We start from the raw sequence: 25,883 nt of genomic DNA, 5'->3' as shown, positions 1-25,883 counted from the left end.
TTCCCATTAACTGGAAGAGTAGAAACTTGAGTCTGGCCCATTAGACCGCTCGGCCATCCTGACATGCACATCAGTATGTCCAAACCTGCTTCCTGTTAGGGTTTATCATTTTACTATTTATATTTTTGATTGTGATTTTGACAAATAATTTGGCCTTGTTGAAAATGGGGTCATTAAATCAAGATCTTAGATTAATGCATTTCCTCTAAAAGCTGTTTCTTAAATAACATTATTTAGGAAAAATGGCTCAAGCTAAAGTGTTATCCTTCAAAATTACTGTTGCCACCCTTTACTAAGGTCTTCATCCTAGCAGAACAGATTAGTTTGTCTTAGAAGTAAATTGTATATCACATTATATGTAAAGTCTAAGAGCCTTAAAATACTTTCGATGCCAATTACTCTTGTGTTTTATGTTTAGATTACTGAATACTAAAAGAATGTTGTGCAAACAATTCTTATTCTTCAAAGGAAGAGATGTACAAGAACACGAGGACATGCACTGAAACTGGAGGGAGGTAGACTTAGAGGAAATTTGATGAAAAATTACTTCACAGAAAGGGTAGTTGATAAATAGAAAAGCCTCCCATCCGATGTTGTTGAAGCTAAACGGTGAAACAATTTAAACACGCTTCGGATAGGCATAAGAATATCCTTAAGAGAAATGTAAGGAGCAAATAGGGTTGAAGTTGCCTAAAGGATACATGAAAAGGAGCAGACTACATGGGCCAAGTGGTTCTTATCTGCCATCAAATTCTGTTTCTATGTAATACATTATTTCAATAGCCAATTTCTATATGAACTGAACTTTAGAATTTTAAAACTAATCATAGTGTCTTTATCATTTAAGAATAATTTCATTAATTTAACTCTAATGTAATTTGATCTTGATTGGAATGCAGATGGGAAAATCGATCAATTCTTAGGTCTTTAAAAGTTTCTATGCCCTTTAATTCATTCAATCATTGTGCTTCATATTGCTGAGAAATAAATGGGATCAAGATATCAATGTCTGGGAGAGGAAAGATTGAAAGACTGTGGATGTCCTGAGCATACTTCTCAATGTTGGTCATTTTGAGTGTAAAACATAACCAAAGAGTAAGAAAATATTGTCAGAAGTGGGATTTGAACCCACGCCTCTTTACAGAGACCAGAATTCCCATTAACTGAAAGAGTAGAATCTTGAGTCTGGCGCCTTAGACCACTCGGCCATCCTGACAAGCACATCAGTATATCCGAACCTGCTTCCTGTTAGGGTTTATCATTTTACTATTTATATTTTTGATTGTGATTTTGACAAATAATTTGGACTTGTTGAAAAAGGGGTCATTAAATCAAGATCTTAGATTTATGCATTTCCTCTAAAAGCTGTTTCTTAAATAACATTATTTAGGAAAAATGGCTCAAGCTAAAGTGTTATCCTTCAAAATTACTGTTGCCACCCTTTACTAAGGTCTTCATCCTAGCAGAACAGATTAGTTTGTCTTAGGAGAAAATTGTATATCATGTTATATGTAAAGTCTAAGAGCCTTAAAATACTTTCGATGCCAATTATTCTTGTGTTTTATGTATAGATTACTGAATACTAAAAGAATGTTGTGCAAACAATTCTTATTCTTCAAAGGAAGAGATGTACAAGAACACGAGGACATGCACTGAAACTGGAGGGAGGTAGACTTAGAGGAAATTTGATGAAAAATTACTTCACAGAAAGGGTAGTTGATAAATAGAAAAGCCTCCCATCCGATGTTGTTGAAGCTAAACGGTGAAACAATTTAAACACGCTTCGGATAGGCATAAGAATATCCTTAAGAGAAATGTAAGAAGCAAATAGGGTTGAAGTTGCCTAAAGGATACATGAAAAGGAGCAGACTACATGGGCCAAGTGGTTCTTATCTGCCATCAAATTCTGTTTCTATGTAATACATTATTTCAATAGCCAATTTCTATATGAACTGAACTTTAGAATTTTAAAACTAATCATAGTGTCTTTATCATTTAAGAATAATTTAATTAATTTAACTCTAATGTAATTTGATCTTGATTGGAATGCAGATGGGAAAATCGATCAATTCTTAGGTCTTTAAAAGTTTCTATGCCCTTTAATTCATTCAATCATTGTGCTTCATATTGCTGAGAAATAAATGGGATCAAGATATCAATGTCTGGGAGAGGAAAGATTGAAAGACTGTGGATGTCCTGAGCATACTTCTCAATGTCCGTCATTTTGAGTGTAAAACATAACCAAAGAGTAAGAAAATATTGTCAGAAGTGGGATTTGAACCCACACCTCTTTACAGAGACCATTAACCGGAAGAGTAGAATCTTGAGTTTGGCGCCTTAGACCACTCGGCCATCCTGACAAGCACATCAGTATATCCGAACCTGCTTCCTGTTAGGGTTTATCATTTTACTATTTATATTTTTGATTGTGATTTTGACAAATAATTTGGACTTGTTGAAAAAGGGGTCATTAAATCAAGATCTTAGATTTATGCATTTCCTCTAAAAGCTGTTTCTTAAATAACATTATTTAGGAAAAATGGCTCAAGCTAAAGTGTTATCCTTCAAAATTACTGTTGCCACCCTTTACTAAGGTCTTCATCCTAGCAGAACAGATTAGTTTGTCTTAGGAGAAAATTGTATATCATGTTATATGTAAAGTCTAAGAGCCTTAAAATACTTTCGATGCCAATTATTCTTGTGTTTTATGTATAGATTACTGAATACTAAAAGAATGTTGTGCAAACAATTCTTATTCTTCAAAGGAAGAGATGTACAAGAACACGAGGACATGCACTGAAACTGGAGGGAGGTAGACTTAGAGGAAATTTGATGAAAAATTACTTCACAGAAAGGGTAGTTGATAAATAGAAAAGCCTCCCATCCGATGTTGTTGAAGCTAAACGGTGAAACAATTTAAACACGCTTCGGATAGGCATAAGAATATCCTTAAGAGAAATGTAAGAAGCAAATAGGGTTGAAGTTGCCTAAAGGATACATGAAAAGGAGCAGACTACATGGGCCAAGTGGTTCTTATCTGCCATCAAATTCTGTTTCTATGTAATACATTATTTCAATAGCCAATTTCTACATGAACTGAACTTTAGAATTTTAAAACTAATCATAGTGTCTTTATCATTTAAGAATAATTTAATTAATTTAACTCTAATGTAATTTGATCTTGATTGGAATGTAGATGGGAAAATCGATCAATTCTTAGGTCTTTAAAAGTTTCTATGCCCTTTAATTCATTCAATCATTGTGCTTCATATTGCTTAGAAATAAATGGGATCAAGATATCAATGTCTGGGAGAGGAAAGATTGAAAGACTGTGGATGTCCTGAGCATACTTCTCAATGTCAGTCATTCTGAGTGTAAAACATAACCAAAGAGCAAAAATATATTGTCAGAAATGGGATTTGAACCTACGCCTCTTTACAGAGACCAGAATTCCCATTAACTGGAAGAGTAGAAACTTGAGTCTGGCCCATTAGACCGCTCGGCCATCCTGACATGCACATCAGTATGTCCAAACCTGCTTCCTGTTAGGGTTTATCATTTTACTATTTATATTTTTGATTGTGATTTTGACAAATAATTTGGCCTTGTTGAAAATGGGGTCATTAAATCAAGATCTTAGATTAATGCATTTCCTCTAAAAGCTGTTTCTTAAATAACATTATTTAGGAAAAATGGCTCAAGCTAAAGTGTTATCCTTCAAAATTACTGTTGCCACCCTTTACTAAGGTCTTCATCCTAGCAGAACAGATTAGTTTGTCTTAGAAGTAAATTGTATATCACATTATATGTAAAGTCTAAGAGCCTTAAAATACTTTCGATGCCAATTACTCTTGTGTTTTATGTTTAGATTACTGAATACTAAAAGAATGTTGTGCAAACAATTCTTATTCTTCAAAGGAAGAGATGTACAAGAACACGAGGACATGCACTGAAACTGGAGGGAGGTAGACTTAGAGGAAATTTGATGAAAAATTACTTCACAGAAAGGGTAGTTGATAAATAGAAAAGCCTCCCATCCGATGTTGTTGAAGCTAAACGGTGAAACAATTTAAACACGCTTCGGATAGGCATAAGAATATCCTTAAGAGAAATGTAAGGAGCAAATAGGGTTGAAGTTGCCTAAAGGATACATGAAAAGGAGCAGACTACATGGGCCAAGTGGTTCTTATCTGCCATCAAATTCTGTTTCTATGTAATACATTATTTCAATAGCCAATTTCTATATGAACTGAACTTTAGAATTTTAAAACTAATCATAGTGTCTTTATCATTTAAGAATAATTTCATTAATTTAACTCTAATGTAATTTGATCTTGATTGGAATGCAGATGGGAAAATCGATCAATTCTTAGGTCTTTAAAAGTTTCTATGCCCTTTAATTCATTCAATCATTGTGCTTCATATTGCTGAGAAATAAATGGGATCAAGATATCAATGTCTGGGAGAGGAAAGATTGAAAGACTGTGGATGTCCTGAGCATACTTCTCAATGTTGGTCATTTTGAGTGTAAAACATAACCAAAGAGTAAGAAAATATTGTCAGAAGTGGGATTTGAACCCACGCCTCTTTACAGAGACCAGAATTCCCATTAACTGGAAGAGTAGAATCTTGAGTCTGGCGCCTTAGACCACTCAGCCATCCTGACAAGCACATCAGTATATCTGAACCTGCTTCCTGTTAGGGTTTATCATTTTACTATTTATATTTTTGATTGTGATTTTGACAAATAATTTGGACTTGTTGAAAAAGGGGTCATTAAATCAAGATCTTAGATTTATGCATTTCCTCTAAAAGCTGTTTCTTAAATAACATTATTTAGGAAAAATGGCTCAAGCTAAAGTGTTATCCTTCAAAATTACTGTTGCCACCCTTTACTAAGGTCTTCATCCTAGCAGAACAGATTAGTTTGTCTTAGGAGAAAATTGTATATCATGTTATATGTAAAGTCTAAGAGCCTTAAAATACTTTCGATGCCAATTATTCTTGTGTTTTATGTTTAGATTACTGAATACTAAAAGAATGTTGTGCAAACAATATTTATTCTTCAAAGGAAGAGATGTACAAAAACATGAGGACATGCACTGAAACTGAAGGGAGGTAGACTTAGAGGAAATTTGAAGAAAAATTACTTCACAGAAAGGGTAATTGATAAATAGAAAAGCCTCCCATCCGATGTTGTTGAAGCTAAATGGTGAAACAATTTAAATACGCTTGGGATAGGCATAAGAATATCCTTAAAAGAAATGTAAGGAGCATATAGGGTTGAAGATGCCTAAAGGATACATGAAAAGTAGCAGACTATGTGGGCCAAGTGGTTCTTATCTGCCATCAAATTCTGTTTCTATGTAAAACATTATTTCAACCGCCAATTTCTACATGAACTGAACTTTAGAATTTTAAAACTAATCATAGTGTCTTTATCATTTAAGAATAATGTAATTAATTTAAGTCTAATGTAATTTGATCTTGATTGGAATGTAGATGGGAAAATCGATCAATTCTTAGGTCTTTAAAAGTTTCTATGCCCTTTAATTCATTCAATCATTGTGCTTCATATTGCTTAGAAATAAATGGGATCAAGATATCAATGTCTGGGAGAGGAAAGATTGAAAGACTGTGGATGTCCTGAGCATACTTCTCAATGTCAGTCATTTTGAGTGTAAAACATAACCAAAGAGCAAAAATATATTGTCAGAAGTGGGATTTGAACCTACGCCTCTTTACAGAGACCAGAATTCCCATTAACTGGAAGAGTAAAATCTTGAGTCTGGTGTCTTAGACCGCTCGACCAACCTGACAAGCACATCAGTATGTCCAAACCTGCTTCCTGTTAGGGTTTATCATTTTACTATTTATATTTTTGATTGTGATTTTGACAAATAATTTGGACTTGTTGAAAAAGGGGTCATTAAATCAAGATCTTAGATTAATGCATTTCCTCTAAAAGCTGTTTCTAAAATAACATTATTTAGGAAAAATGGCTCAAGCTAAAGTGTTATCCTTCAAAATTACTGTTGCCACCCTTTACTAAGGTCTTCATCCTAGCAGAACAGATTAGTTTGTCTTAGAAGTAAATTGTATATCATGTTATATGTAAAGTCTAAGAGCCTTAAAATACTTTCGATGCCAATTATTCTTGTGTTTTATGTTTAGATTACTGAATACTAAAAGAATGTAGTGCAAACAATACTTATTCTTCAAAGGAAGAGATGTACAAGAACACGAGGACATGCACTGAAACTGGAGGGAGGTAGACTTAGAGGAAATTTGAAGAAAAATTACTTCACAGAAAGGGTAGTTGATAAATAGAAAAGCCTCCCATCCAATGTTGTTGAAGCTAAACGGTGAAACAATTTAAACACGCTTCGGATAGGCATAAGAATATCCTTAAGAGAAATGTAAGGAGCAAATATGGTTGAAGTTGCCTAAAGGATACATGAAAAGGAGCAGACTACATGGGCCAAGTGGTTCTTATCTGCCATCAAATTCTGTTTCTATGTAATACATTATTTCAATAGCCAATTTCTATATGAACTGAACTTTAGAATTTTAAAACTAATCATAGTGTCTTTATCATTTAAGAATAATTTAATTAATTTAACTCTAATGTAATTTGATCTTGATTGGAATGCAGATGGGAAAATCGATCAATTCTTAGGTCTTTAAAAGTTTCTATGCCCTTTAATTCATTCAATCATTGTGCTTCATATTGCTGAGAAATAAATGGGATAAAGATATCAATGTCTGGGAGAGGAAAGATTGAAAGACTGTGGATGTTCTGAGCATACTTCTCAATGTCAGTCATTTTGAGTGTAAAACATAACCAAAGAGCAAAAATACATTGTCAGAAGTGGGATTTGAACCTACGCCTCTTTACAGAGACCAGAATTCCCATTAACTAGAAGAGTAGATTCTTGAGTCTGGTGTCTTAGACCGCTCGGCCATCCTGACATGCACGTCAGTATGTCCAAACCTGCTTCCTGTTAGGGTTTATCATTTTACTATTTATATTTTTGATTGTGATTTTGACAAATAATTTGGCCTTGTTGAAAATGGGGTCATTAAATCAAGATCTTAGATTAATGCATTTCCTCTAAAAGCTGTTTCTTAAATAACATTAATTAGGAAAAATGGCTCAAGCTAAAGTGTTATCCTTCAAAATTACTGTTGCCACCCTTTACTAAGGTCTTCATCCTAGCAGAACAGATTAGTTTGTCATAGAAGTAAATTGTATATCACGTTATATGTAAAGTCTAAGAGCCTTAAAATACTTTCAATGCCAATTATTCTTGTGTTTTATGTTTAGATTACTGAATACTAAAAGAATGTTGTGCAAACAATACTTATTCTTCAAAGGAAGAGATGTACAAGAACACGAGGACATGCACTGAAACTGGAGGGAGGTAGACTTAGAGGAAATTTGATGAAAAATTACTTCACAGAAAGGGTAGTTAATAAATAGAAAAGCCTCCCATCCGATGTTGTTGAAGCTAAACGGTGAAACAATTTAAACACGCTTTGGATAGGCATAAGAATATCCTTAAGAGAAATGTAAGGAGCAAATAGGGTTGAAGTTGGCTAAAGGATACATGAAAAGGAGCAGACTACATGGGCCAAGTGTTTCTTATCTGCCATCAAATTCTGTTTCTATGTAATACATTATTTCAATAGCCAATTTCTACATGAACTGATCTTTAGAATTTTAAAGCTAATCATAGTGTCTTTATCATTTAAGAATAATTTAATTAATTTAACTCTAATGTAATTTGATCTTGATTGAAATGTAGATGGGAAAATCGATCAATTCTTAGGTCTTTAAAAGTTTCTATGCCCTTTAATTCATTCAATCATTGTGCTTCATATTGCTTAGAAATAAATGGGATCAAGATATCAATGTCTGGGAGAGGAAAGATTGAAAGACTGTGGATGTCCTGAGCATACTTCTCAATGTCAGTCATTCTGAGTGTAAAACATAACCAAAGAGCAAAAATATATTGTCAGAAATGGGATTTGAACCTACACATCTTTACAGAGACCAGAATTCCCATTAACTGGAAGAGTAGAATCTTGAGTCTGGTGTCTTAGACCACTCAGCCATCCTGACAAGCACATCAGTATATCCAAACCTGCTTCCTGTTAGGGTTTATCATTTTACTATTTATATTTTTGATTGTGATTTTGACAAATAATTTGGCCTTGTTGAAAAAGGGGTCATTAAATCAAGATCTTAGATTAATGCATTTCCTCTAAAAGCTGTTTCTAAAATAACATTTTTTATAAAAAATGGCTCAAGCTAAAGTGTTATCCTTCAAAATTACTGTTGCCACCCTTTACTAAGGTCTTCATCCTAGCAGAACAGATTAGTTTGTCTTAGAAGTAAATTGTATATCATGTTATATGTAAAGTCTAAGAGCCTTAAAATACTTTCGATGCCAATTATTCTTGTGTTTTATGTTTAGATTACTGAATACTAAAAGAATGTTGTGCAAACAATACTTATTCTTCAAAGGAAGAGATGTACAAGAACACGAGGACATGCACTGAAACTGGAGGGAGGTAGACTTAGAGGAAATTTGAAGAAAAATTACTTCACAGAAAGGGTAGTTGATAAATAGAAAAGCCTCCCATCCAATGTTGTTGAAGCTAAACGGTGAAACAATTTAAACATGCTTTGGATAGGCATAAGAATATCCTTAAGAGAAATGTAAGGAGCAAATATGGTTGAAGTTGCCTAAAGGATACATGAAAAGGAGCAGACTTCATGGGCCAAGTGGTTCTTATCTGCCATCAAATTCTGTTTCTATGTAATACATTATTTCAATAGCCAATTTCTATATGAACTGAACTTTAGAATTTTAAAACTAATCATAGTGTCTTTATCATTTAAGAATAATTTAATTAATTTAACTCTAATGTAATTTGATCTTGATTGGAATGTAGATGGGAAAATCGATCAATTCTTAGGTCTTTAAAAGTTTCTATGCCCTTTAATTCATTCAATCATTGTGCTTCATATTGCTTAGAAATAAATGGGATCAAGATATCAATGTCTGGGAGAGGAAAGATTGAAAGACTGTGGATGTCCTGAGCATACTTCTCAATGTCAGTCATTCTGAGTGTAAAACATAACCAAAGAGCAAAAATATATTGTCAGAAATGGGATTTGAACCTACACCTCTTTACAGAGACCAGAATTCCCATTAACTGGAAGAGTAGAATCTTGAGTCTGGTGTCTTAGACCACTCAGCCATCCTGACAAGCACATCAGTATATCCAAACCTGCTTCCTGTTAGGGTTTATCATTTTACTATTTATATTTTTGATTGTGATTTTGACAAATAATTTGGCCTTGTTGAAAAAGGGGTCATTAAATCAAGATCTTAGATTAATGCATTTCCTCTAAAAGCTGTTTCTAAAATAACATTATTTATAAAAAATGGCTCAAGCTAAAGTGTTATCCTTCAAAATTACTGTTGCCACCCTTTACTAAGGTCTTCATCCTAGCAGAACAGATTAGTTTGTCTTAGAAGTAAATTGTATATCATGTTATATGTAAAGTCTAAGAGCCTTAAAATACTTTCGATGCCAATTATTCTTGTGTTTTATGTTTAGATTACTGAATACTAAAAGAATGTTGTGCAAACAATACTTATTCTTCAAAGGAAGAGATGTACAAGAACACGAGGACATGCACTGAAACTGGAGGGAGGTAGACTTAGAGGAAATTTGAAGAAAAATTACTTCACAGAAAGGGTAATTGATAAATAGAAAAGCCTCCCATCCGATGTTGTTGAAGCTAAATGGTGAAACAATTTAAATACGCTTGGGATAGGCATAAGAATATCCTTAAAAGAAATGTAAGGAGCAAATAGGGTTGAAGTTGCCTAAAGGATACATGAAAAGTAGCAGACTACGTGGGCCAAGTGGTTCTTGTCTGCCATCAAATTCTGTTTCTATGTAAAACATTATTTCAACCGCCAATTTCTACATGAACTGAACTTTAGAATTTTAAAACTAATCATAGTGTCTTTATCTTTTAAGAATAATTTAATTAATTTAAGTCTAATGTAATTTGATCTTGATTGGAATGTAGATGGGAAAATCGATCAATTCTTAGGTCTTTAAAAGTTTCTATGCCCTTTAATTCATTCAATCATTGTGCTTCATATTGCTTAGAAATAAATGGGATCAAGATATCAATGTCTGGGAGAGGAAAGATTGAAAGACTGTGGATGTCCTGAGCATACTTCTCAATGTCAGTCATTTTGAGTGTAAAACATAACCAAAGAGCAAGAAAATATTGTCAGAAGTTGGATTTGAACCCACGCCTCTTTACAGAGACCAGAATTCCCATTAACTGGAAGAGTAGAATCTTGAGTCTGGCGCTTTAGACCGCTCGGCCATCCTGACATGCACATCAGTATGTCCAAACCTGCTTCCTGTTAGGGTTTATCATTTTACTATTTATATTTTTGATTGTGATTTTGACAAATAATTTGGCCTTGTTGAAAATGGGGTCATTAAATCAAGATCTTAGATTAATGCATTTCCTCTAAAAGCTGTTTCTTAAATAACATTATTTAGGAAAAATGGGTCAAGCTAAAGTGTTATCCTTCAAAATTACTGTTGCCACCCTTTACTAAGGTCTTCATCCTAGCAGAACAGATTAGTTTGTCTTAGAAGTAAATTGTATATCACGTTATATGTAAAGTCTAAGAGCCTTAAAATACTTTCAATGCCAATTATTCTTGTGTTTTATGTTTAGATTACTGAATACTAAAAGAATGTTGTGCAAACAATACTTATTCTTCAAAGGAAGAGATGTACAAGAACACGAGGACATGCACTGAAACTGGAGGGAGGTAGACTTAGAGGAAATTTGATGAAAAATTACTTCACAGAAAGGGTAGTTGATAAATAGAAAAGCCTCCCATCCAATGTTTTTGAAGCTAAACGGTGAAACAATTTAAACACGCTTGGGATAGGCATAAGAATATCCTTAAGAGAAATGTAAGGAGCAAATAGGGTTGAAGTTGCCTAAAGGATACATGAAAAGGAGCAGACTACATGGGCCAAGTGGTTCTTATCTGCCATCAAATTCTGTTTCTATGTAATACATTATTTCAATAGCCAATTTCTACATGAACTGAACTTTAGAATTTTAAAACTAATCATAGTGTCTTTATCATTTAAGAATAATTTAATTAATTTAACTCTAATGTAATTTGATCTTGATTGGAATGTAGATGGGAAAATCGATCAATTCTTAGGTCTTTAAAAGTTTCTATGCCCTTTAATTCATTCAATCATTGTGCTTCATATTGATTAGAAATAAATGGGATCAAGATATCAATGTCTGGGAGAGGAAAGATTGAAAGACTGTGGATGTCCTGAGCATACTTCTCAATGTCAGTCATTTTGAGTATAAAACATAACCAAAGAGCAAAAATATATTGTCAGAAGTGGGATTTGAACCTACGCCTCTTTACAGAGACCAGAATTCCCATTAACTGGAAGAGTAGAATTTTGAGTCTGGTGTCCTAGACCACTCGGCGATCCTGACAAGCACATCAGTATGTCCAAACCTGCTTCCTGTTAGGGTTTATCATTTTACTATTTATATTTTTGATTGTGATTTTGACAAATAATTTGGCCTTGTTGAAAAAGGGGTCATTAAATCAAGATCTTAGATTAATGCATTTCCTCTAAAAGCTGTTTCTTAAATCACATTATTTAGGAAAAATGGCTCAAGCTAAAGTGTTATCCTTCAAAATTACTGTTGCCACCCTTTACTAAGGTCTTCATCCTAGCAGAACAGATTAGTTTGTCTTAGAAGTAAATTGTATATCACGTTATATGTAAAGTCTAAGAGCCTTAAAATACTTTCGATGCCAATTATTCTTGTGTTTTATGTTTAGATTACTGAATACTAAAAGAATGTTGTGCAAACAATACTTATTCTTCAAAGGAAGAGATGTACAATAACACGAGGACATGCACTGAAACTGGAGGGAGGTAGACTTAGAGGAAATTTGAAGAAAAATTACTTCACAGAAAGGGTAGTTGATAAATAGAAAAGCCTCCCATCCTATGTTGTTGAAGCTAAACGGTGAAACAATTTAAACATGCTTTGGATAGGCATAAGAATATCCTTAAGAGAAATGTAAGGAGCAAATATGGTTGAAGTTGCCTAAAGGATACATGAAAAGGAGCAGACTACATGGGCCAAGTGGTTCTTATCTGCCATCAAATTCTGTTTCTATGTAATACATTATTTCAAAAGCCAATTTCTATATGAACTGAACTTTAGAATTTTAAAACTAATCATAGTGTCTTTATCATTTAAGAATAATTGAATTAATTTAACTCTAATGTAATTTGATCTTGATTGGAATGCAGATGGGAAAATCGATCAATTCTTAGGTCTTTAAAAGTTTCTATGCCCTTTAATTCATTCAATCATTGTGCTTCATATTGCTGAGAAATAAATGGGATCAAGATATCAATGTCTGTGAGAGGAAAGATTGAAAGACTGTGGATGTCCTGAGCATACTTCTCAATGTCGGTCATTTTGAGTGTAAAACATAACCAAAGAGTAAGAAAATATTGTCAGAAGTGGGATTTGAACCCACACCTCTTTACAGAGACCATTAACTGGAAGAGTAGAATCTTGAGTCTGGCGCCTTAGACCACTCGGCCATCCTGACAAGCACATCAGTATATCCGAACCTGCTTCCTGTTAGGGTTTATCATTTTACTATTTATATTTTTGATTGTGATTTTGACAAATAATTTGGACTTGTTGAAAAAGGGGTCATTAAATCAAGATCTTAGATTTATGCATTTCCTCTAAAAGCTGTTTCTTAAATAACATTATTTAGGAAAAATGGCTCAAGCTAAAGTGTTATCCTTCAAAATTACTGTTGCCACCCTTTACTAAGGTCTTCATCCTAGCAGAACAGATTAGTTTGTCTTAGGAGAAAATTGTATATCATGTTATATGTAAAGTCTAAGAGCCTTAAAATACTTTCGATGCCAATTATTCTTGTGTTTTATGTTTAGATTACTGAATACTAAAAGAATGTTGTGCAAACAATATTTATTCTTCAAAGGAAGAGATGTACAAGAACATGAGGACATGCACTGAAACTGAAGGGAGGTAGACTTAGGGGAAATTTGAAGAAAAATTACTTCACAGAAAGGGTAATTGATAAATAGAAAAGCCTCCCATCCGATGTTGTTGAAGCTAAATGGTGAAACAATTTAAATACGCTTGGGATAGGCATAAGAATATCCTTAAAAGAAATGTAAGGAGCAAATAGGGTTGAAGTTGCCTAAAGGATACATGAAAAGTAGCAGACTACGTGGGCCAAGTGGTTCTTATCTGCCATCAAATTCTGTTTCTATGTAAAACATTATTTCAACTGCCAATTTCTACATGAACTGAACTTTAGAATTTTAAAACTAATCATAGTGTCTTTATCATTTAAGAATAATTTAATTAATTTAAGTCTAATGTAATTTGATCTTGATTGGAATGTAGATGGGAAAATCGATCAATTCTTAGGTCTTTAAAAGTTTCTATGCCCTTTAATTCATTCAATCATTGTGCTTCATATTGCTTAGAAATAAATGGGATCAAGATATCAATGTCTGGGAGAGGAAAGATTGAAAGACTGTGGATGTCCTGAGCATACTTCTCAATGTCAGTCATTTTGAGTGTAAAACATAACCAAAGAGCAAGAAAATATTGTCAGAAGTTGGATTTGAACCCACGCCTCTTTACAGAGACCAGAATTCCCATTAACTGGAAGAGTAGAATCTTGAGTCTGGCGCTTTAGACCGCTCGGCCATCCTGACATGCACATCAGTATGTCCAAACCTGCTTCCTGTTAGGGTTTATCATTTTACTATTTATATTTTTGATTGTGATTTTGACAAATAATTTGGCCTTGTTGAAAATGGGGTCATTAAATCAAGATCTTAGATTAATGCATTTCCTCTAAAAGCTGTTTCTTAAATAACATTATTTAGGAAAAATGGCTCAAGCTAAAGTGTTATCCTTCAAAATTACTGTTGCCACCCTTTACTAAGGTCTTCATCCTAGCAGAACAGATTAGTTTGTCTTAGAAGTAAATTGTATATCACGTTATATGTAAAGTCTAAGAGCCTTAAAATACTTTCAATGCCAATTATTCTTGTGTTTTATGTTTAGATTACTGAATACTAAAAGAATGTTGTGCAAACAATACTTATTCTTCAAAGGAAGAGATGTACAAGAACACGAGGACATGCACTGAAACTGGAGGGAGGTAGACTTAGAGGAAATTTGATGAAAAATTACTTCACAGAAAGGGTAGTTGATAAATAGAAAAGCCTCCCATCCAATGTTTTTGAAGCTAAACGGTGAAACAATTTAAACACGCTTGGGATAGGCATAAGAATATCCTTAAGAGAAATGTAAGGAGCAAATAGGGTTGAAGTTGCCTAAAGGATACATGAAAAGGAGCAGACTACATGGGCCAAGTGGTTCTTATCTGCCATCAAATTCTGTTTCTATGTAATACATTATTTCAATAGCCAATTTCTACATGAACTGAACTTTAGAATTTTAAAACTAATCATAGTGTCTTTATCATTTAAGAATAATTTAATTAATTTAACTCTAATGTAATTTGATCTTGATTGGAATGTAGATGGGAAAATCGATCAATTCTTAGGTCTTTAAAAGTTTCTATGCCCTTTAATTCATTCAATCATTGTGCTTCATATTGATTAGAAATAAATGGGATCAAGATATCAATGTCTGGGAGAGGAAAGATTGAAAGACTGTGGATGTCCTGAGCATACTTCTCAATGTCAGTCATTTTGAGTATAAAACATAACCAAAGAGCAAAAATATATTGTCAGAAGTGGGATTTGAACCTACGCCTCTTTACAGAGACCAGAATTCCCATTAACTGGAAGAGTAGAATTTTGAGTCTGGTGTCCTAGACCACTCGGCGTTCCTGACAAGCACATCAGTATGTCCAAACCTGCTTCCTGTTAGGGTTTATCATTTTACTATTTATATTTTTGATTGTGATTTTGACAAATAATTTGGCCTTGTTGAAAAAGGGGTCATTAAATCAAGATCTTAGATTAATGCATTTCCTCTAAAAGCTGTTTCTTAAATAACATTATTTAGGAAAAATGGCTCAAGCTAAAGTGTTATCCTTCAAAATTACTGTTGCCACCCTTTACTAAGGTCTTCATCCTAGCAGAACAGATTAGTTTGTCTTAGAAGTAAATTGTATATCACGTTATATGTAAAGTCTAAGAGCCTTAAAATACTTTCGATGCCAATTATTCTTGTGTTTTATGTTTAGATTACTGAATACTAAAAGAATGTTGTGCAAACAATACTTATTCTTCAAAGGAAGAGATGTACAATAACACGAGGACATGCACTGAAACTGGAGGGAGGTAGACTTAGAGGAAATTTGAAGAAAAATTACTTCACAGAAAGGGTAGTTGATAAATAGAAAAGCCTCCCATCCTATGTTGTTGAAGCTAAACGGTGAAACAATTTAAACATGCTTTGGATAGGCATAAGAATATCCTTAAGAGAAATGTAAGGAGCAAATATGGTTGAAGTTGCCTAAAGGATACATGAAAAGGAGCAGACTACATGGGCCAAGTGGTTCTTATCTGCCATCAAATTCTGTTTCTATGTAATACATTATTTCAATAGCCAATTTCTATATGAACTGAACTTTAGAATTTTAAAACTAATCATAGTGTCTTTATCATTTAAGAATAATTTAATTAATTTAACTCTAATGTAATTTGATCTTGATTGGAATGCAGATGGGAAAATCGATCAATTCTTAGGTCTTTAAAAGTTTCTATGCCCTTTAATTCATTCAATCATTGTGCTTCATATTGCTGAGAAATATATGGGATCAAGATATCAATGTCTGTGAGAGGAAAGATTGAAAGACTGTGGATGTCCTGAGCATACTTCTCAATGTCGGTCATTTTGAGTGTAAAACATAACCAAAGAGTAAGAAAATATTGTCAGAAGTGGGATTTGAACCCACACCTCTTTACAGAGACCATTAACTGGAAGAGTAGAATCTTGAGTCTGGCGCCTTAGACCACTCGGCCATCCTGACAAGCACATCAGTATATCCGAACCTGCTTCCTGTTAGGGTTTATCATTTTACTATTTATATTTTTGATTGTGATTTTGACAAATAATTTGGACTTGTTGAAAAAGGGGTCATTAAATCAAGATCTTAGATTTATGCATTTCCTCTAAAAGCTGTTTCTTAAATAACATTATTTAGGAAAAATGGCTCAAGCTAAAGTGTTATCCTTCAAAATTACTGTTGCCACCCTTTACTAAGGTCTTCATCCTAGCAGAACAGATTAGTTTGTCTTAGGAGAAAATTGTATATCATGTTATATGTAAAGTCTAAGAGCCTTAAAATACTTTCGATGCCAATTATTCTTGTGTTTTATGTTTAGATTACTGAATACTAAAAGAATGTTGTGCAAACAATATTTATTCTTCAAAGGAAGAGATGTACAAGAACATGAGGACATGCACTGAAACTGAAGGGAGGTAGACTTAGAGGAAATTTGAAGAAAAATTACTTCACAGAAAGGGTAATTGATAAATAGAAAAGCCTCCCATCCGATGTTGTTGAAGCTAAATGGTGAAACAATTTAAATACGCTTGGGATAGGCATAAGAATATCCTTAAAAGAAATGTAAGGAGCATATAGGGTTGAAGATGCCTAAAGGATACATGAAAAGTAGCAGACTACGTGGGCCAAGTGGTTCTTATCTGCCATCAAATTCTGTTTCTATGTAAAACATTATTTCAACCGCCAATTTCTACATGAACTGAACTTTAGAATTTTAAAACTAATCATAGTGTCTTTATCATTTAAGAATAATGTAATTAATTTAAGTCTAATGTAATTTGATCTTGATTGGAATGTAGATGGGAAAATCGATCAATTCTTAGGTCTTTAAAAGTTTCTATGCCCTTTAATTCATTCAATCATTGTGCTTCATATTGCTTAGAAATAAATGGGATCAAGATATCAATGTGTGGGAGAGGAAAGATTGAAAGACTGTGGATGTCCTGAGCATACTTCTCAATGTCAGTCATTTTGAGTGTAAAACATAACCAAAGAGCAAAAATATATTGTCAGAAGTGGGATTTGAACCTACGCCTCTTTACAGAGACCAGAATTCCCATTAACTGGAAGAGTAAAATCTTGAGTCTGGTGTCTTAGACCGCTCGGCCAACCTGACAAGCACATCAGTATGTCCAAACCTGCTTCCTGTTAGGGTTTATCATTTTACTATTTATATTTTTGATTGTGATTTTGACAAATAATTTGGACTTGTTGAAAAAGGGGTCATTAAATCAAGATCTTAGATTAATGCATTTCCTCTAAAAGCTGTTTCTAAAATAACATTATTTATAAAAAATGGCTCAAGCTAAAGTGTTATCCTTCAAAATTACTGTTGCCACCCTTTACTAAGGTCTTCATCCTAGCAGAACAGATTAGTTTGTCTTAGAAGTAAATTGTATATCATGTTATATGTAAAGTCTAAGAGCCTTAAAATACTTTCGATGCCAATTATTCTTGTGTTTTATGTTTAGATTACTGAATACTAAAAGAATGTTGTGCAAACAATACTTATTCTTCAAAGGAAGAGATGTACAAGAACACGAGGACATGCACTGAAACTGGAGGGAGGTAGACTTAGAGGAAATTTGAAGAAAAATTACTTCACAGAAAGGGTAGTTGATAAATAGAAAAGCCTCCCATCCAATGTTGTTGAAGCTAAACGGTGAAACAATTTAAACATGCTTTGGATAGGCATAAGAATATCCTTAAGAGAAATGTAAGGAGCAAATATGGTTGAAGTTGCCTAAAGGATACATGAAAAGGAGCAGACTTCATGGGCCAAGTGGTTCTTATCTGCCATCAAATTCTGTTTCTATGTAATACATTATTTCAATAGCCAATTTCTATATGAACTGAACTTTAGAATTTTAAAACTAATCATAGTGTCTTTATCATTTAAGAATAATTTAATTAATTTAACTCTAATGTAATTTGATCTTGATTGGAATGCAGATGGGAAAATCGATCAATTCTTAGGTCTTTAAAAGTTTCTATGCCCTTTAATTCATTCAATCATTGTGCTTCATATTGCTTAGAAATAAATGGGATCAAGATATCAATGTCTGGGAGAGGAAAGATTGAAAGACTGTGGATGTCCTGAGCATACTTCTCAATGTCAGTCATTCTGAGTGTAAAACATAACCAAAGAGCAAAAATATATTGTCAGAAATGGGATTTGAACCTACACCTCTTTACAGAGACCAGAATTCCCATTAACTGGAAGAGTAGAATCTTGAGTCTGGTGTCTTAGACCACTCAGCCATCCTGACAAGCACATCAGTATATCCAAACCTGCTTCCTGTTAGGGTTTATCATTTTACTATTTATATTTTTGATTGTGATTTTGACAAATAATTTGGCCTTGTTGAAAAAGGGGTCATTAAATCAAGATCTTAGATTAATGCATTTCCTCTAAAAGCTGTTTCTAAAATAACATTATTTATAAAAAATGGCTCAAGCTAAAGTGTTATCCTTCAAAATTACTGTTGCCACCCTTTACTAAGGTCTTCATCCTAGCAGAACAGATTAGTTTGTCTTAGAAGTAAATTGTATATCATGTTATATGTAAAGTCTAAGAGCCTTAAAATACTTTCGATGCCAATTATTCTTGTGTTTTATGTTTAGATTACTGAATACTAAAAGAATGTTGTGCAAACAATACTTATTCTTCAAAGGAAGAGATGTACAAGAACACGAGGACATGCACTGAAACTGGAGGGAGGTAGACTTAGAGGAAATTTGAAGAAAAATTACTTCACAGAAAGGGTAATTGATAAATAGAAAAGCCTCCCATCCGATGTTGTTGAAGCTAAATGGTGAAACAATTTAAATACGCTTGGGATAGGCATAAGAATATCCTTAAGAGAAATGTAAGGAGCAAATAGGGTTGAAGTTGCCTAAAGGATACATGAAAAGGAGCAGACTACATGGGCCAAGTGGTTCTTATCTGCCATCAAATTCTGTTTCTATGTAATACATTATTTCAATAGCCAATTTCTACATGAACTGAACTTTAGAATTTTAAAACTAATCATAGTGTCTTTATCATTTAAGAATAATTTAATTAATTTAACTCTAATGTAATTTGATCTTGATTGGAATGTAGATGGGAAAATCGATCAATTCTTAGGTCTTTAAAAGTTTCTATGCCCTTTAATTCATTCAATCATTGTGCTTCATATTGATTAGAAATAAATGGGATCAAGATATCAATGTCTGGGAGAGGAAAGATTGAAAGACTGTGGATGTCCTGAGCATACTTCTCAATGTCAGTCATTTTGAGTATAAAACATAACCAAAGAGCAAAAATATATTGTCAGAAGTGGGATTTGAACCTACGCCTCTTTACAGAGACCAGAATTCCCATTAACTGGAAGAGTAGAATTTTGAGTCTGGTGTCCTAGACCACTCGGCGATCCTGACAAGCACATCAGTATGTCCAAACCTGCTTCCTGTTAGGGTTTATCATTTTACTATTTATATTTTTGATTGTGATTTTGACAAATAATTTGGCCTTGTTGAAAAAGGGGTCATTAAATCAAGATCTTAGATTAATGCATTTCCTCTAAAAGCTGTTTCTTAAATAACATTATTTAGGAAAAATGGCTCAAGCTAAAGTGTTATCCTTCAAAATTACTGTTGCCACCCTTTACTAAGGTCTTCATCCTAGCAGAACAGATTAGTTTGTCTTAGAAGTAAATTGTATATCACGTTATATGTAAAGTCTAAGAGCCTTAAAATACTTTCGATGCCAATTATTCTTGTGTTTTATGTTTAGATTACTGAATACTAAAAGAATGTTGTGCAAACAATACTTATTCTTCAAAGGAAGAGATGTACAATAACACGAGGACATGCACTGAAACTGGAGGGAGGTAGACTTAGAGGAAATTTGAAGAAAAATTACTTCACAGAAAGGGTAGTTGATAAATAGAAAAGCCTCCCATCCTATGTTGTTGAAGCTAAACGGTGAAACAATTTAAACATGCTTTGGATAGGCATAAGAATATCCTTAAGAGAAATGTAAGGAGCAAATATGGTTGAAGTTGCCTAAAGGATACATGAAAAGGAGCAGACTACATGGGCCAAGTGGTTCTTATCTGCCATCAAATTCTGTTTCTATGTAATACATTATTTCAATAGCCAATTTCTATATGAACTGAACTTTAGAATTTTAAAACTAATCATAGTGTCTTTATCATTTAAGAATAATTTAATTAATTTAACTCTAATGTAATTTGATCTTGATTGGAATGCAGATGGGAAAATCGATCAATTCTTAGGTCTTTAAAAGTTTCTATGCCCTTTAATTCATTCAATCATTGTGCTTCATATTGCTGAGAAATAAATGGGATCAAGATATCAATGTCTGTGAGAGGAAAGATTGAAAGACTGTGGATGTCCTGAGCATACTTCTCAATGTCGGTCATTTTGAGTGTAAAAAATAACCAAAGAGTAAGAAAATATTGTCAGAAGTGGGATTTGAACCCACACCTCTTTACAGAGACCATTAACTGGAAGAGTAGAATCTTGAGTCTGGCGCCTTAGACCACTCGGCCATCCTGACAAGCACATCAGTATATCCGAACCTGCTTCCTGTTAGGGTTTATCATTTTACTATTTATATTTTTGATTGTGATTTTGACAAATAATTTGGACTTGTTGAAAAAGGGGTCATTAAATCAAGATCTTAGATTTATGCATTTCCTCTAAAAGCTGTTTCTTAAATAACATTATTTAGGAAAAATGGCTCAAGCTAAAGTGTTATCCTTCAAAATTACTGTTGCCACCCTTTACTAAGGTCTTCATCCTAGCAGAACAGATTAGTTTGTCTTAGGAGAAAATTGTATATCATGTTATATGTAAAGTCTAAGAGCCTTAAAATACTTTCGATGCCAATTATTCTTGTGTTTTATGTTTAGATTACTGAATACTAAAAGAATGTTGTGCAAACAATATTTATTCTTCAAAGGAAGAGATGTACAAGAACATGAGGACATGCACTGAAACTGAAGGGAGGTAGACTTAGAGGAAATTTGAAGAAAAATTACTTCACAGAAAGGGTAATTGATAAATAGAAAAGCCTCCCATCCGATGTTGTTGAAGCTAAATGGTGAAACAATTTAAATACGCTTGGGATAGGCATAAGAATATCCTTAAAAGAAATGTAAGGAGCAAATAGGGTTGAAGTTGCCTAAAGGATACATGAAAAGTAGCAGACTACGTGGGCCAAGTGGTTCTTATCTGCCATCAAATTCTGTTTCTATGTAAAACATTATTTCAACCGCCAATTTCTACATGAACTGAACTTTAGAATTTTAAAACTAATCATAGTGTCTTTATCATTTAAGAATAATTTAATTAATTTAAGTCTAATGTAATTTGATCTTGATTGGAATGTAGATGGGAAAATCGATCAATTCTTAGGTCTTTAAAAGTTTCTATGCCCTTTAATTCATTCAATCATTGTGCTTCATATTGCTTAGAAATAAATGGGATCAAGATATCAATGTCTGGGAGAGGAAAGATTGAAAGACTGTGGATGTCCTGAGCATACTTCTCAATGTCAGTCATTTTGAGTGTAAAACATAACCAAAGAGCAAGAAAATATTGTCAGAAGTTGGATTTGAACCCACGCCTCTTTACAGAGACCAGAATTCCCATTAACTGGAAGAGTAGAATCTTGAGTCTGGCGCTTTAGACCGCTCGGCCATCCTGACATGCACATCAGTATGTCCAAACCTGCTTCCTGTTAGGGTTTATCATTTTACTATTTATATTTTTGATTGTGATTTTGACAAATAATTTGGACTTGTTGAAAAAGGGGTCATTAAATCAAGATCTTAGATTAATGCATTTCCTCTAAAAGCTGTTTCTAAAATAACATTATTTATAAAAAATGGCTCAAGCTAAAGTGTTATCCTTCAAAATTACTGTTGCCACCCTTTACTAAGGTCTTCATCCTAGCAGAACAGATTAGTTTGTCTTAGAAGTAAATTGTATATCATGTTATATGTAAAGTCTAAGAGCCTTAAAATACTTTCGATGCCAATTATTCTTGTGTTTTATGTTTAGATTACTGAATACTAAAAGAATGTTGTGCAAACAATACTTATTCTTCAAAGGAAGAGATGTACAAGAACACGAGGACATGCACTGAAACTGGAGGGAGGTAGACTTAGAGGAAATTTGAAGAAAAATTACTTCACAGAAAGGGTAGTTGATAAATAGAAAAGCCTCCCATCCAATGTTGTTGAAGCTAAACGGTGAAACAATTTAAACATGCTTTGGATAGGCATAAGAATATCCTTAAGAGAAATGTAAGGAGCAAATATGGTTGAAGTTGCCTAAAGGATACATGAAAAGGAGCAGACTTCATGGGCCAAGTGGTTCTTATCTGCCATCAAATTCTGTTTCTATGTAATACATTATTTCAATAGCCAATTTCTATATGAACTGAACTTTAGAATTTTAAAACTAATCATAGTGTCTTTATCATTTAAGAATAATTTAATTAATTTAACTCTAATGTAATTTGATCTTGATTGGAATGCAGATGGGAAAATCGATCAATTCTTAGGTCTTTAAAAGTTTCTATGCCCTTTAATTCATTCAATCATTGTGCTTCATATTGCTTAGAAATAAATGGGATCAAGATATCAATGTCTGGGAGAGGAAAGATTGAAAGACTGTGGATGTCCTGAGCATACTTCTCAATGTCAGTCATTCTGAGTGTAAAACATAACCAAAGAGCAAAAATATATTGTCAGAAATGGGATTTGAACCTACACCTCTTTACAGAGACCAGAATTCCCATTAACTGGAAGAGTAGAATCTTGAGTCTGGTGTCTTAGACCACTCAGCCATCCTGACAAGCACATCAGTATATCCAAACCTGCTTCCTGTTAGGGTTTATCATTTTACTATTTATATTTTTGATTGTGATTTTGACAAATAATTTGGCCTTGTTGAAAAAGGGGTCATTAAATCAAGATCTTAGATTAATGCATTTCCTCTAAAAGCTGTTTCTAAAATAACATTATTTATACAAAATGGCTCAAGCTAAAGTGTTATCCTTCAAAATTACTGTTGCCACCCTTTACTAAGGTCTTCATCCTAGCAGAACAGATTAGTTTGTCTTAGAAGTAAATTGTATATCATGTTATATGTAAAGTCTAAGAGCCTTAAAATACTTTCAATGCCAATTATTCTTGTGTTTTATGTTTAGATTACTGAATACTAAAAGAATGTTGTGCAAACAATACTTATTCTTCAAAGGAAGAGATGTACAAGAACACGAGGACATGCACTGAAACTGGAGGGAGGTAGACTTAGAGGAAATTTGAAGAAAAATTACTTCACAGAAAGGGTAATTGATAAATAGAAAAGCCTCCCATCCGATGTTGTTGAAGCTAAATGGTGAAAAAATTTAAATACGCTTGGGATAGGCATAAGAATATCCTTAAGAGAAATGTAAGGAGCAAATAGGGTTGAAGTTGCCTAAAGGATACATGAAAAGGAGCAGACTACATGGGCCAAGTGGTTCTTATCTGCCATCAAATTCTGTTTCTATGTAATACATTATTTCAATAGCCAATTTCTACATGAACTGAACTTTAGAATTTTAAAACTAATCATAGTGTCTTTATCATTTAAGAATAATTTAATTAATTTAACTCTAATGTAATTTGATCTTGATTGGAATGTAGATGGGAAAATCGATCAATTCTTAGGTCTTTAAAAGTTTCTATGCCCTTTAATTCATTCAATCATTGTGCTTCATATTGATTAGAAATAAATGGGATCAAGATATCAATGTCTGGGAGAGGAAAGATTGAAAGACTGTGGATGTCCTGAGCATACTTCTCAATGTCAGTCATTTTGAGTATAAAACATAACCAAAGAGCAAAAATATATTGTCAGAAGTGGGATTTGAACCTACGCCTCTTTACAGAGACCAGAATTCCCATTAACTGGAAGAGTAGAATTTTGAGTCTGGTGTCCTAGACCACTCGGCGATCCTGACAAGCACATCAGTATGTCCAAACCTGCTTCCTGTTAGGGTTTATCATTTTACTATTTATATTTTTGATTGTGATTTTGACAAATAATTTGGCCTTGTTGAAAAAGGGGTCATTAAATCAAGATCTTAGATTAATGCATTTCCTCTAAAAGCTGTTTCTTAAATAACATTATTTAGGAAAAATGGCTCAAGCTAAAGTGTTATCCTTCAAAATTACTGTTGCCACCCTTTACTAAGGTCTTCATCCTAGCAGAACAGATTAGTTTGTCTTAGAAGTAAATTGTATATCACGTTATATGTAAAGTCTAAGAGCCTTAAAATACTTTCGATGCCAATTATTCTTGTGTTTTATGTTTAGATTACTGAATACTAAAAGAATGTTGTGCAAACAATACTTATTCTTCAAAGGAAGAGATGTACAATAACACGAGGACATGCACTGAAACTGGAGGGAGGTAGACTTAGAGGAAATTTGAAGAAAAATTACTTCACAGAAAGGGTAGTTGATAAATAGAAAAGCCTCCCATCCTATGTTGTTGAAGCTAAACGGTGAAACAATTTAAACATGCTTTGGATAGGCATAAGAATATCCTTAAGAGAAATGTAAGGAGCAAATATGGTTGAAGTTGCCTAAAGGATACATGAAAAGGAGCAGACTACATGGGCCAAGTGGTTCTTATCTGCCATCAAATTCTGTTTCTATGTAATACATTATTTCAATAGCCAATTTCTATATGAACTGAACTTTAGAATTTTAAAACTAATCATAGTGTCTTTATCATTTAAGAATAATTTAATTAATTTAACTCTAATGTAATTTGATCTTGATTGGAATGCAGATGGGAAAATCGATCAATTCTTAGGTCTTTAAAAGTTTCTATGCCCTTTAATTCATTCAATCATTGTGCTTCATATTGCTGAGAAATAAATGGGATCAAGATATCAATGTCTGTGAGAGGAAAGATTGAAAGACTGTGGATGTCCTGAGCATACTTCTCAATGTCGGTCATTTTGAGTGTAAAAAATAACCAAAGAGTAAGAAAATATTGTCAGAAGTGGGATTTGAACCCACACCTCTTTACAGAGACCATTAACTGGAAGAGTAGAATCTTGAGTCTGGCGCCTTAGACCACTCGGCCATCCTGACAAGCACATCAGTATATCCGAACCTGCTTCCTGTTAGGGTTTATCATTTTACTATTTATATTTTTGATTGTGATTTTGACAAATAATTTGGACTTGTTGAAAAAGGGGTCATTAAATCAAGATCTTAGATTAATGCATTTCCTCTAAAAGCTGTTTCTTAAATAACATTATTTAGGAAAAATGGCTCAAGCTAAAGTGTTATCCTTCAAAATTACTGTTGCCACCCTTTACTAAGGTCTTCATCCTAGCAGAACAGATTAGTTTGTCTTAGGAGAAAATTGTATATCATGTTATATGTAAAGTCTAAGAGCCTTAAAATACTTTCGATGCCAATTATTCTTGTGTTTTATGTTTAGATTACTGAATACTAAAAGAATGTTGTGCAAACAATATTTATTCTTCAAAGGAAGAGATGTACAAGAACATGAGGACATGCACTGAAACTGAAGGGAGGTAGACTTAGAGGAAATTTGAAGAAAAATTACTTCACAGAAAGGGTA

At 33.4% G+C, this 25,883-nt stretch overlaps 2 non-coding genes across 2 annotated transcripts; both read right to left on the bottom strand.

The window, feature by feature from the left end:
• Nucleotides 1-1,107: 1,107 nt before the first annotated feature.
• On the bottom strand, nt 1,108-1,216 carry TRNAL-CAA (transfer RNA leucine (anticodon CAA)). The gene is made up of 2 exons: nt 1,179-1,216; nt 1,108-1,153 (listed from the first exon to the last, which is right to left on the bottom strand). It is a non-coding gene; the product is annotated as a tRNA-Leu (tRNA).
• A 3,341-nt stretch (nt 1,217-4,557) lies between these two features.
• Nucleotides 4,558-4,666, bottom strand: TRNAL-CAA (transfer RNA leucine (anticodon CAA)). Its single transcript has 2 exons — nt 4,629-4,666; nt 4,558-4,603 (listed from the first exon to the last, which is right to left on the bottom strand). It is a non-coding gene; the product is annotated as a tRNA-Leu (tRNA).
• Nucleotides 4,667-25,883: the final 21,217 nt, after the last annotated feature.

Source organism: Taudactylus pleione, unplaced genomic scaffold (assembly GCF_031769625.1).
Source record: "Taudactylus pleione unplaced genomic scaffold, aTauple2 ptg000612l, whole genome shotgun sequence".
NCBI lineage: Eukaryota > Metazoa > Chordata > Amphibia > Anura > Myobatrachidae > Taudactylus > Taudactylus pleione.
Note: the sequence above shows the minus strand (reverse complement) of the source record. Positions and strands in the feature narration are given on the sequence as shown.